We start from the raw sequence: 12,992 nt of genomic DNA on the forward strand, positions 1-12,992 counted from the left end.
TTGGAGTTTGTTTATCCTATTTATTGGCCAAGATAGATTGCTGGTTTTGCTGCCGTACCCGCATGTCACGTCGCTTCCCCTCTGGCACAGCTAGTTCACATTATATTTTTCTTTTCTGTCATCGCTTTCAAGCCAAGAGAGGAGGAATCATGGCTTTGGGCATCCTCTTCCTGGTGCTGCCGGCATGGGAGCAGTCGCAGCGGGGAGAGGGGGACGTTTTGTGCCTGCCAGCTCCCTGCAGCAGCTCGTGGCAGAGGAGGGACACATCTGGGCTGGTTACACCAGGTACAGAGGAGGTTGGCAAGGCACCGGGAACGGCATAGATGTGAGATGCTGCATTCCCGGCAGGGGAGTGTTCCCTCGGTGAAAGCCTGGCTTGTACCCTCCGCTCCAGATAATTTGGCACATGTTGTCCCTACACCTTCTGGGGCACAGGGGAGCCAACAGGCTGGTACTCAGGCCTCTCGGGCTGGTACCTGGGCTCAGGTACCCTGAAATCCTCCCCCCGCCATTTTAAATGCTATCAATAACAGAATATCATCTGGCACAATTAGGCAGTGAAGCTAGCAAATAGCCCAGGACGAGAACTGCCCTGTGGGGCTGGAGCGAAAGCCCCCTCCTCACCCAACCGCATCTCAGGTCCCAGAGGGACACATCACCTGCAGGAGCAAGAAGGTGCATCCAGCACAAGGGTTGCCTAATGCTGGTCGCTTAACAGGGTGCTAAAAAACACTAATGAGGATAAAATTAGCAGGTTCTGTCTTCCCTTTGCAGGAGATTGCATGATGGTGGCGAAGACAAGGTCGGGGCTGGATGGGCGCCTATCGGGGTTCACATCGTGGGCAAATCACGGGCACTTGGTGCTCTTGTGGCTGAACACCATCCAAGACACCAGTAGCATGGCATGTGCTGCTGGAAGTAATTACTTAGGGTCTTAATTACCTTATTAAACTAAGCCTTGGGTAACATGCTGTCATATGCCAAGATTTTTTTGCCATGCATGTTAAAGCTGCCTAATGCTGTCAGCCTGGTTTGATTCAGACCCCTGGATATCCTGGTGTTAAACTGCTTGAGCAGCCTGGTTAGGTTCAGTGAGTGACATTCTTCTCACGCAAAGCCCTCTTGAAACCTCGCTGCTCTTAAACTGCTGCTCCGAAGGGATGATGGTTGTTGAATGTGGAAAGAGTGATGGGTCTTTTAGCCTAGCAATTTCTTGGGAACAGCTGTAGGAGCTGGAGCTGCAGGCGTCACGAGTGCAGTGTCCTGGTTTCTCCTGCTCTTTTTTGCTGCTACTGTTGTTTCTGAGAAGTCCTTTTCTCTAAATCCCAATATCCTGATGTAAACCAGAGGATTTGTGGAATTGAAAAAAAAATATGCAAGATACTACAAAATACATGATCAAAATGACAAGAAGGGTCAGTGTGCTTATGACCAGCTGCAAATTAGCGTAATTTTCAAGGCCAAAAATGGAACTGAGGTCTACAGACACATGTGGACCCAGCATAGTCTTTGGCCTCCAGCCTAAATCAGTCCATGTGATGTGCAGGAAGAGTGACTATTGTTCTGAACTAACCTCTGGTTAGCATCTCCTAGCTATGCCAATAATCCTGCAGGTAGATGGGGACTGCGAATCTTTGGAGCTGCAGATGCTGCAGCACCATCATCCTACTCTTCATCTGCAGCTGCTGAGCAGGGAACCCCCAGAGGGCAGGACAGGGCACGTTAGAATGGGAACTTCTGCCAACTTCCTTCCACGTAGATGGAGAAGTGGAGCTCTACCTTCAAGTGAACATTTCACTGTAAGCTTTTGGGTAGCTGTCCTTTCATGGAAAAAAATACTGTTTTGGTGTTCTGAAGATGTTTGCAAATTTACTGAATTTGTAAAAATTTTTAGTGGAAACATTTAATTTCTTTAATCTTACATTAAAAAAAGAAAAAGTAAGATGATGCTTTGATACCAAATGTCTAAGAGAGAAAGAGAGAGAAACAGATGGAAGGAAGGAAGGAAGGAAAGAAGGAAAAGAAAGAAAAAGAAAGAAAGAAAGAAGAAAGTAAAAAGAAAGAAAAAGAAAAACAGAAAGAAAGGAAGAGAAAAAGAAAAAGGACGAACTAAAACTGTGTGTGTATTGGCAAAAGGATGGACTAAAAGACAAGAACAACATTTTAACTGATCTGGAAATAACCTTTAGGACATTGCCTTGATGGAAAAAAAACCCATCATCGACATTGTTTCATGCCAAACATCTCTTCAGCTTGACTCACTGGCAGCACTTGAAGAGAGAGAATTTTCCCTTTGAGCGCTGGGCCAGCTGGATGTCAAGGGAAAGCGGCATCCTCTTTGCACCCGCTTACCAGGCTTTCCTGCGGCGAGCTCGGCAGGTGCCACGCACAGGAGCACTTTCCCACTCAGCACCCTTCGCCCTGGCAGGAGAGGAGCCGGAGGGCAGATAGGAGATACACTCCCTGCCTCAGAGGAAAAAAGCACCAGCTCCTGAAAGATCTTCCTAACCAATTTGTTCTTCTTGCATGACACCTTTGAAGTACGATCAGAAGGGCAAACACCCAAAGGAAAAATGAAGTAATGATAAAATCAGGGCCAGGTCTCTATTTGTGCCAAGTCAATGAATTCTCCTGTTCACCATTGCAGAGCACAACATGGTAAAGCGGTACGGAGAGGACCAGGCCACCAACCCAATGGTTGTGGTTGCTCCAGAGTCACAGCAATGATGTGGGCTGTCTAAAGACATCCTGCACTTTTCCTCCAAGCTGCACCTCACTCAGTCCCAAGGCTGCTGAGTGCTCTGTAACCAAGTAGCTCTTCAGCAGTCTTCTGTTCATTCTTTGGTATTATTCAACCCCCTGCTCTGAAGAGGAGGCATTAGCCATTTGCTTCAGGGCACCGCTGCGAGCTCTCCTCTCATGTGAGGGCTTTGCAAACATTTGTTCTACCTGATGCCAGGAAAAGAAGCCGAATAGGCAGCATTCCTTGTAAGGAACTGAGGCGAAAGAAGGCCACAGTGAACGTTTTGGCTGCCGAGGTAGATCAAGGGGCTTCCTGGGCCCCTGTTTCTTCAGTGCAATTACAAGCCCTTGCACACAGCCAAAGCCCAGCTATCGGGGCAGGGAGGGGGGTATGGCTCTGAGTGAACTTTGCACTGCAAACAAACATCTCAAATGTTTGGTGTGGCCAAAGACTCAGCTTTGGCACTCAGATTGTTGGAAGTTTCTGGCAATTTGTGTTTGTGAAGAAACCACAATCTGCAGTAGGTGCAGGATCTGACATTGCCTCACTTCGCACTTTGGGCTTTTGGCATGATGGGCTCTGCTGCCCTCTTCTTTTCCCCAGACCAGGTGTGTACTCTCCAGCAGGCTCAGCAACACAAAGCCTGCAAGGTGACACTCTGTGCTATCAGTTTGCTAGCTTTTCTGGCTGCACACTTTCTGGTGCACTGTTGTAGGGTTTTGTTGCTCAAGTTTTGCTTTTAAACCTCATGCATTGCCTATGCAATCATTTAATAATGCTGCAAAGAGTTCAGGAAGTCACCAGGCTTTGAGTTGCTGTATGACAGCAAGATCACAAATACATCACTAATAATAGCAAAATTAGCACTGATTTTCCAGGGTACATCACAAGACTAAAAGCATTTTGCATGCAGTGATAGTTCCAGGTCATGTAACTTAACACACAGCCCTGAAGGACTCCATCACAAAAGTGGTATTGCCCCCCCACCCCCCCAAAAAAAAAAACCAAACAAACAGCCAGCCAAGATGGACTTGACTTTGGGAAAAGCTCATCCTGAGGAGTAGGGGCAGGTACTGGGGGAGGTGGAGGGAGAACCTAGGCAGTTGTAGGTGCAGGTGGGTGTCCCCATCTCAGACCACTGCAGGCAGAGAAGGAAACCTTGGTGCCTCGTGGTGCTGGTGTCTCTGGCAGCAGGAGAGGCTCATCCGTTCTGGGCTTGCCCCCAGACAGCTCTCCCTCCTATTCCCCTACGCCACTGGGCAGCCAAGGATTCACACAGGCTTTTTCTCTTCCTTCCTGTTTGCTTCTGACACCACTGCAAGAAGCTGGGCTAGACAGTGAGCGTTACCTGTCAGCTCTGTGTTCAACAGAGGTTGCTGGGATGAAACCAGGCTTCAAGGTTCATGGTCCCTTTCTAGGTGGCACTTGCACCATTAACCGCAATGAACATGTTTTTCCCTTGCTCAGCAATGAGAGCAGGTCTGTTTACAGCTTTATTTCCCTGTGGAGTTATTAGCAAGACTAAGGAATGTGAACTCCCTCCCATCTCCTTCCTTGCTGCATGCTGGCAACCAGCACGTTCCTGGAGAAACAGCTCCTTTCTGGTTTCTTGGAGAGCAGTGAGGAGCTGGGAGACCCTGGCATGCCGTACCGAGGACAGGAATGGTGCCTCGGAGCAGGGACAGGTGGCCGAACGGGTGTGGGGAGCAAAACCATGGGCCCCCGCCTGACGATGTGACCTGGTGCTTGCAAAGAGGCGAGGGATGTGAATTTGGGTTGCGTCACACACTTCGAACAAGTTGTCTGTCTGTTCCACACATGTGCACATAAGCTGGTTGTATGAAACCTTGCTTCATGTTTGTTGCTCAGCAAAAGTTCTCATTAAAAATTAAAAACAGCCCTTTCGTAAGATGGCATATATGCCATTTCTTTCCCTACACAACAAGCTGCCCTTAGGACTTCACACCTATGCTGTTACGTATTTCACATAATAATTCCTTAGGACAGTCTGCTTGTGATCATTGAGATGGCATAACTCATCTATTATCTATGAAGAGAAAACTGCACTAATACCTGATTTCCGAGAATTTGGCTATAACTCCTTGGAAGCCACGAAATAGGCTTGAACGAGGATGATAAAACAGTGAAGAGGCCATGAGTTATTGGGAAGTGGTTTGCCCAAAGCTGTATCCAAAATGGTTTTGGCAGCTGAACCACAGCAGGATTTTGAGGAATAAATACGAGCGATTGGCAAACTTCTCCCAAATCCCACAAACCACACACCTCCGGGCATCACAGGGCAAGTACTGGTATTGCTCTCAGCTTCCCCATTCTGCTTTTGGTGGTCGGCGATCCTGAGGATCCTGTAAGACAGGCAGGACACACGACTTCTGCCCTCTCCATGGCAGTCGAGGAGCACACGATGCGGTCTGCAGGCCGGGACGGGAAATAGTGCAAGTCCGGACTCACTGGATGGCAAGAAGTCAGATTACCTGAAACACAGTGAGTTGCACTGAAAAGACTTCATTCGCTTTAAATGTGACATAGGTTTTTCCTAGGGAACATTAAGTCACTTACTGTGGTAATGTGTCTTAAGAATCTGCTGCATAACCTTTGATAAGGCACGGTGTGTAAGTGTGCTGTTTGCCTGAACACAATTCTTAGGCAAAATGGGTTAGTTTAATCCTCACCGTATGGGAGATTAAGAGCACAGACATGGCTCTCAGCTACATAGCTGTTGTGTGGAGTTGTTAGGAATGACATGAAAAAACTCAGTGTTTTAATAACTCGACACAATATGCATACACTTAGAAGCTGGACACCTGAGAAATATAGCTCAGGTCTCAACTTTGCTAAACTGAAATACCTTACGCAGAGCCAAAGCTACTTTGAAAACTGCAATATGCTTAATTAAGCTTCTTTTTTCCCCCATTTCTCTTGTATGAATTAAGACTTTGATCTGCAGCAGTTGGAGCTAGGCTTGAAAATCCTTGTTCTGGCACCTGCTCAAGTGTCTACGTATCAAAGCGCTGAGCACCCAACAGCTGTCAGTGAGGTTAGGAGTTACAGACTAAATTTGACCTGTCTGAACTCTTAGTATGGAAAATAGTATATAATCTCTAAGCAAAGGATGCTCCTTCTGTTTATTGTCTTATTACTGAGGTCCACAGAAGCATTTGCTTTCAACACATGTGAAAAGTCAAGCTTAAAAAGAGTGCGATGTCTTCAACAGTGGACTTCTACGCAAGTACAGCCGGCTGAATAAGCAGCTGGGTATCTAATTCTTGGCTTTTCCTTTTTGAAACCTTGACGCTGCTTTACGAAATAATAGTTGAGGGAAAGTTAATATGGTATGAAGACCTAAACTACAGAAATACAGTAAATCAGTTGGAAATAATGTTTTAGATTTAACATTATGGGAGAGCGCTTCAGTTTAGGAAGCACATGCACATCTCCGAATGTGTGAACAGTGTGCTTGAGCACCTCGAGGTCTGCAATAGACTCAAAGATAAGAAACATATCTCATTAAGCCAGGGCTTAGCTAAAATACACTATTACCAGAAAGACTTCATACCTTTTCAGAATTTTTTTTAAAATCCAATTCAAGTCAATTCAAACAACTTTTCTAAAACAGTAAGTGCAGTTATAGTCAAATACATGGCAACTCGGACGTACATGACTTCTGTATTTCCTTCTCACTGCAGTTCTGCTTACCAGAATCTGGAAATTTATTTATCAGCATCATTTGCATAGCCATTATGTTTGGCCCTGTGAAGCATTCAACATATTTTAGGATCTACAAGAAAAAAACCAGTAGAAATATATTTGTGTTTTATGCTGTAATAACGTATAGCAAGTAAGACAAAAGCCCATCAGATCTACACTATAAACTGACTTGTCAAACGGTTCTTTGGGTTCTTGATGAGGGTGGATCTTTTATCAACAGTTTAGTCCTACACAAAAAGCAAGCGCAAAGAAACAAGCTGCAGATGCTACCTTGCATGCAACGCAAACTGATGCTTTTTCTGCTGTCTCCATCCAATTGGATGTGATTCATCCAAAGTGAATTACTGTCAGAGCAACAGTACAAGAACTCTACCATATCTCATATGTCCACCTCTGATTCTCCAGCACAACATGACTTTTGGGGTATATTTACTTTAACTCTGAGATCCAGGACAAGACAATACGTGAGGAACAGATATGCACTGTACCTACACATTACCTGCATCTATATACTTTCCTGTCTTAAGAAAACGGACAGGAAGCTCCTCCTGATAACCAGCCCAACCTAAATACAATGTAAAAATCCATCTGATATCAGATGGAGCAGAACAGAGCATCATATGACTTTCAAAAATGATTAGTTTGGCCTGCCCAACTTGGACATTGTCTTCAAATAAGCATTAAAACATAGATATGCTCACAAATATCTGCTAGGCTCTTGCACCACCATTGTCCTCCACTACCTTTTTTTTTTTTTTAAACCTGTGGCAGGGTACAGTATCTGAACAGTTCTTCATCTTCCTGGAAATTTTATTAACCATTTTTTCAGGTCGAACAAAGTTGGGCATATGGATCTCAGCTCTCATTATCAGCATCCCTGGTGGATTCATCTCTTTGTTACAGATCCTTACGAATTCCTTCCTGGAAAGCAGGGGGGAACCAGAGAAGACAGGGCGCAGTTTAGCAATCTTCTGCTATCTCACTCTCCTCAAACACACTTCATACGACTGAAGGCTACACAAGAACTGGTAATCAGCATGTGAGTTATGGTATGCAGGGTGGAATAAAAAAGAATTAAAATTAAGCAGGATTTGAAATTAATGAACATGCAATTTACCGGAATATCCTTGGCTGAGTAACAGCACGAACTTGTGCTGGAGTAGGAACAGCTGCCTGGGATATAAATTAAGGAATATGCATTCAGGCTCAATAAAAACATAACTGCAAAGCAATTAGACCCCTCCCAACACTGCAAAGGGAGAGCCTAAAAACAGGAGACCGTATGGGCTTCTCCTCCAGTTCACTCTGACAAGTTTAAATAAACACGACTGTGCTCTGTTCTGCAGAGAGAGTGCAATTTCCTCCACAGAACAATTAAAGCCCACTGCTAATGAAGCCTCCCCGTGAATTTGTGCCTGCTATTGAAGCTTCACCCCGAGGCAAGGACAAAAAGGAACATTTTCGAGGAGAATGTGGGGCTGCGTGTGTGCATTTGAGGGACTCCCCTCTGCTTCAGGTTTGCACGTAAATGTCGCAGAGCCGATCGAGACAGAGGCATTGGCTGAACCCCATTGCCCCCAGGCTGTGCAGCCCTCCTCAGCACACCTCTGCCCCCCAGAAGTGGGGGACACAGGGCAAGTCTGCCAAGCATTGGATCCCATTTGGACTCCTTCCACCCAGTCTTTGCAGCACTTCTTGCTCTTGCTGATTTCGCTCTTGCCACCTCCATGATGTTCAATGGGCAAGTCTGGGGTTGCTTGAACCCTGTGTGTACTAATACTATTTAAAACATAAGGAACACAGGCTGGGACCACCATCCTCCAATTTTTTTGAAGACACACAATATTTAAACCTTTCCCTTCCCCTCACACACACCCTTTTGGGAATAATTTATTCACAAAACAGGCATGGTAGCCAACAGAGCAGGCAATCTAATACCCGGGAACACTTACTTACAGCAAGCCAATGCTTTTGTATAGATTGAAGCACACACACAGGAAGGTTGAACATTCCCTCAACTTCATTTATTGTTTGTAGGATGCCAGAGAACACTGTCATATCTAAAAAAGAATGCCTTTGCTTTAACAAGGATTTTTTCAGTTTTCCAGATCACTCGGTCTTCTTCTGATTCCTGTGTTCTTCAGGAGAAACTCCTTGAACAAAAATCTTCAAAGCAGCCAGGACCAGATTATCTCCAGAGGTGTTAATAAAACTCTTTCCTGAAAGCTGCAAGAGCTTCTGTAATACCAAGGAAAGAGCTGTGTCAGGTCAGCTTTCCCACCAAATCACTCTTCCCAGATTGGTCCCTTCTTCTCCTCTTTGGGCATTTTATAAAACAGAAGCCTTAGAGCAGGAAGGCCAGGTACGAAGAAAGAGCAAAAACTGACCATACCCAGCTCTTTCGGGAATGGTGGTTTCCAGCCATTTTGCAATGCACACCTCTCTGCAGATTCTGAAGGGATGATGTAGACGACTGCGTATCAGATTTGCATTATTATATATTTATAACCCTGCATAGTGATCTGTCGTTGGCTTCTTAAGAACAGTGATACAGAAGCCTTGTGCTCTACCAACTCCATCTACATCTTCTCATGAGGGAGATAATTTTGCCCCACAACTAAGCAGCAGCCCTGTAGTTCAAGAGCTGTATGAATCTTCAGCACTGCAGCACAGCGTTCAGGAGTCACTCCAACTGCAAAAGAGCCAGTTACAGTCAAATCTAAGAACTTGCTTTCACATTTTTCCTTTAAAAATACATCCAAAAGCAGGGGCTATACCCAGCTGTGGAAGAGTCCTGTAGGATGGTGTCCAACTGAGCAGTCAGGGTTGGCTTTTCCATGGTCACTTTGAAAGCGAGGCGACATGACCAAGAGCCCAGCTTGTAGCCCAGCACCTGCAAGGTCCTCGCAGCCCAACCATGGTACCTGCGATGTTGAGACAACGCTCCCCAGGTGCCATTTGCTACTTTTCGCCTTCACTGCACGTGTGCCGGCAGCCTGTGCCTGCTCAGTAACCTCTGAAGAAATCGCTGCTTGTGGTTCTCATTGCCCTGGCTGGCAAAGGGAGCGAAGGAGTAGGAAAGTTTGGAAACGGGTGGGCCTGTTGCTAGAAGCTGGGAAGTTCATGTGCATGCTTTGACATGCCCTCTTTTCTGTGCTGTTTTCCTTCATGTCTGCCAGCGGCTGTAGTGATCGCTGCAAGTGTGCGGCTGTAAGCAGCGTGAGCTGCTAGTTCACAGCTATCACCAAGTGTGCAGAATGCAAGCTGCCTGGCACATCTGTGTTGGCACAGATATTTTGCTAAATTTAACTGTGTTATGGCTCTTGTTCTCTAAGAATGCCCTGCCTGGAAAATAGCCTTGAGGGCAAATCCTGGGGTAGGGAGAGGAGGAGAAGTGAAGCTAGCGTAAAAATGGGAGTCACAAATAAAGGTTGCAAAAATAAGTCCTCTTCAGCTGGGACATGCTTAAAAATGATATGTTCAATACTCACTGTCCTTGGCACACTCTGATCCACCTCAGTTAAACTGTGCTGCACGTCATCTGCCACTTTTGAGAGAAAAATTTGAAGAGATTGAAAATGGATCCATAGCTAAGGCTTGCAGCACAGCTCAAAAGATGATTTTTGGCATCTTTGTGTGCAGCCCCTGTTGCCACAGTGCCTTAGAGCCTCACCATTCCCACAAAGTGAACCTCGGGCCCACTGCGTCCCTGTTCAGATTAGCTTGTGCCATTGCTCTGACAATTCGTTAATCCATACTGTTCCTTCAAGACCCATGCTGGGAAGCAGCCACTGCTGAAAGGTGTGTGTGGAGGGGTTTCTCCTGCTGGAACTTGCTGTTCTTCATCTTTCCCCCTTCCCTGGGCTGACTCCACAGACCGTGAGTCAAGGCACTCACTACCAGAGGGAAGATGAAATTACCTCTTGCTGCAAGAACCGTGAGTGTCTTGGCTGCAGCGTCTGCTCAGTGTGAAATGCCTTACAGCAGGCACGAGGTCTCAGGAGGTGGCAGCTCCCTCAATGCCTCCTCCAGCTCTTCTGCTTCCTCTTCAGTTGCTGCATTATCCCACCATCTGCTCCCTGGGCCTCCGAGCCACACACCTCGTGATCCCACAGGGAGGACTTCTTGCTCACTTCTGCCAACAGAAACGTCAGAATCTGCTCAGCTAGATGTGTTGGTCCCCTTGCCTGGACAGGACTTTGAGGATAGAAAAGCTGGAGTTGTCCTTCTGTCTCCTCTGTCTACAAAAAGGTGGAAGGCACAGGATGAACTTGGTGTCCTTCTCTTGGCAGGGCTCCTCATTTTTTATATGAGCTTTTCACTCAACAAGAGAAAAAAATCTCCCTTCTGATGGAAATTTCTTGATACTTTTGGGTTGAAAAAATCGTTGAGTGATGTGCAAAAACTGACTGAAATTAAAGCATTTTTGTACTCCAGGAATGCCCGACTCTCTCCCTGAATTCCTATGTGACAGTCTGCATCATTCTTTAGGTCGTGTTTATGCCTAGTCTCTTGCAGCTGCCAGATTCTAGTAATCTGGGTGAATATATTTAAGCAGGCAGTGGACTCTTGTTGTTAAATCTGAGTTTTGGAGAAGCAGGGCAGTGCAGAATGGCAAACCTGGCAGGGATGCCAGCTGGCGTCCTCTTCCTTGCTGTGAAAGTCCTCGACCAAAAGCAAAAGGGGAAGGAAACAAGGTGAAATATTTATGAAAACCTGGTTATCTTGGCATCACTAAGCTGAGGGCAGCTGGCAACTTCGTTGATTATTGCTCTTCCTCTTCCAGCTGCGAGCAGGGTTATTCAAAGGAGAAGAGGGAGTTTGGACCAGAAAGCTGACCAAACCCTGCAGGTCCACTGTGGCTAGAGCTCCTTCTGCAGCCACCCAAATTACACATCTAAGTCAGGCCTACCACAAATGCAGCTTTTCTCTGAGAAATCCCCCACAACCAACCTTTCCTGTTGTCCTGCAGAGGCCCAGAGAGTCATAGCTCTTGCTGCCTCATGCCCTGGACCATGAAAGTTTGTGCCACCTCCGCCTTAATGGCAGAGCTCTGCATCCACATCCCCGGAGCAGAAGCAGGGATCTGCAAGTGAGATAGCTCCAGTCTTCTCGGGTGAGGCTTGCCTGGAAAAAAAAAAAAAAAAAAAAAAAAAAAGAAGAGGTTGGAAATCACTTCTTAAAAGTAAACACAGGCTAATTAAACAGACTGTTTACTAGTAATGGCCTCATTAAAAATGTTCTCTTCATTCGGAGAAAGCATGTGCCTTGCTAACTAGATCATGTCCCAAAAAAGGCATAGCAAGCAGCATTGGAGGTGCTGCACTGCGTTGCCAGGAAATCAAACAGAAGTTATGTGGCTTCTGTGGTTTTGTTTCTTTTTCCCTAAAAGCCTAGTGCTGGAAAAGGAAATGAATTTCCATCGGTTCCCTACCTTTGGGGTACAGGCTTTGGAAACCTGGCTCCACTGTCGCTGAAGAACCCCTCCTGACTGGGAGTGGTGGGAACAGGACCGAGACAGTGATTCCCAGGTAGACCCCTTACGCAGTGGGTCAATCTGCGCTCACTTCTCAAGCACCCTTTGGATGGTAGTCCCTGCTCACATATCCTGTGAATAAGAGCTTGTAGATCCTTGCTATCCCAGGACACGGTCCCCACTGCCTACCTGCACCCACGGGCATGGGGCTTTGCTGAGAAGGAGCCAAGAAGTCCTGCTGGACCTGGCTGTGCCCAGAATCATTTCAGGAAAAAGGGATCAGTCTCCTTGGCATTGCTGGGTCAGCCTTGTACAGAGTTGAGCCTGAGCTTGCCTAAGCTTAGGCCCCCAGGCTCTAGAGTATCCTTGACCTGTTGTGTGCTCACTCCTTGCTACAGTGAGTCTCTCATCAGGTGGAACAACAGTTTTGGAAGGGTTGAGTTTAGAAGTTCTGTGAGGTCTTTGCTGGATTTGTTCTTCTGCTAGCTAAAAGAGGAAATTTAAGCCTGAATGCCCAGACAGAGATGTGCAAAGTTTTAAAAACAATGCTAATGTTCTTCCTTTCCTTCTCTCCCACAGCCTTAATAAAAGAAACTCCAGAAGTCTGGAAAGTCAGTAAGACTGGAAATCTGACAGACACCTGTAGCTCTTCTGTGCTCACAGCTCCCTCTGCAGTCAACCCAGCTACATGCATAACACTGGACAGGAAAGTCTCCCCCAAAATCCAAAGTCATAAAAGGGATGAGATAGCCAAGATCCTCACAAAGATCCCCTGGAGGGCACCAGCTGGGTGTGATCCAGAGCTCATGAAAGTCAACAGAGAAGTCTCCAGATCACTGAAAATAGTCACTCAGGCACGTGCAGCAAGCCAAAGAGCAGCTGAGAAGACCCAGGTCTAGCAAGGCATCCCAGCATGTCTCCCTGAGAGTGGGATCAGCACCAAGGTATATACAGCGTGGGAAAAGATGCTGGTACCAGCATTTCCAAGAGCACTACACTGAGCAGGGGCGAGAGGGATTGGTCTTAATGTCTCCCCCTTGTCAGACC

This window comes from Dromaius novaehollandiae, chromosome 1 (assembly GCF_036370855.1).
Source record: "Dromaius novaehollandiae isolate bDroNov1 chromosome 1, bDroNov1.hap1, whole genome shotgun sequence".
NCBI lineage: Eukaryota > Metazoa > Chordata > Aves > Casuariiformes > Dromaiidae > Dromaius > Dromaius novaehollandiae.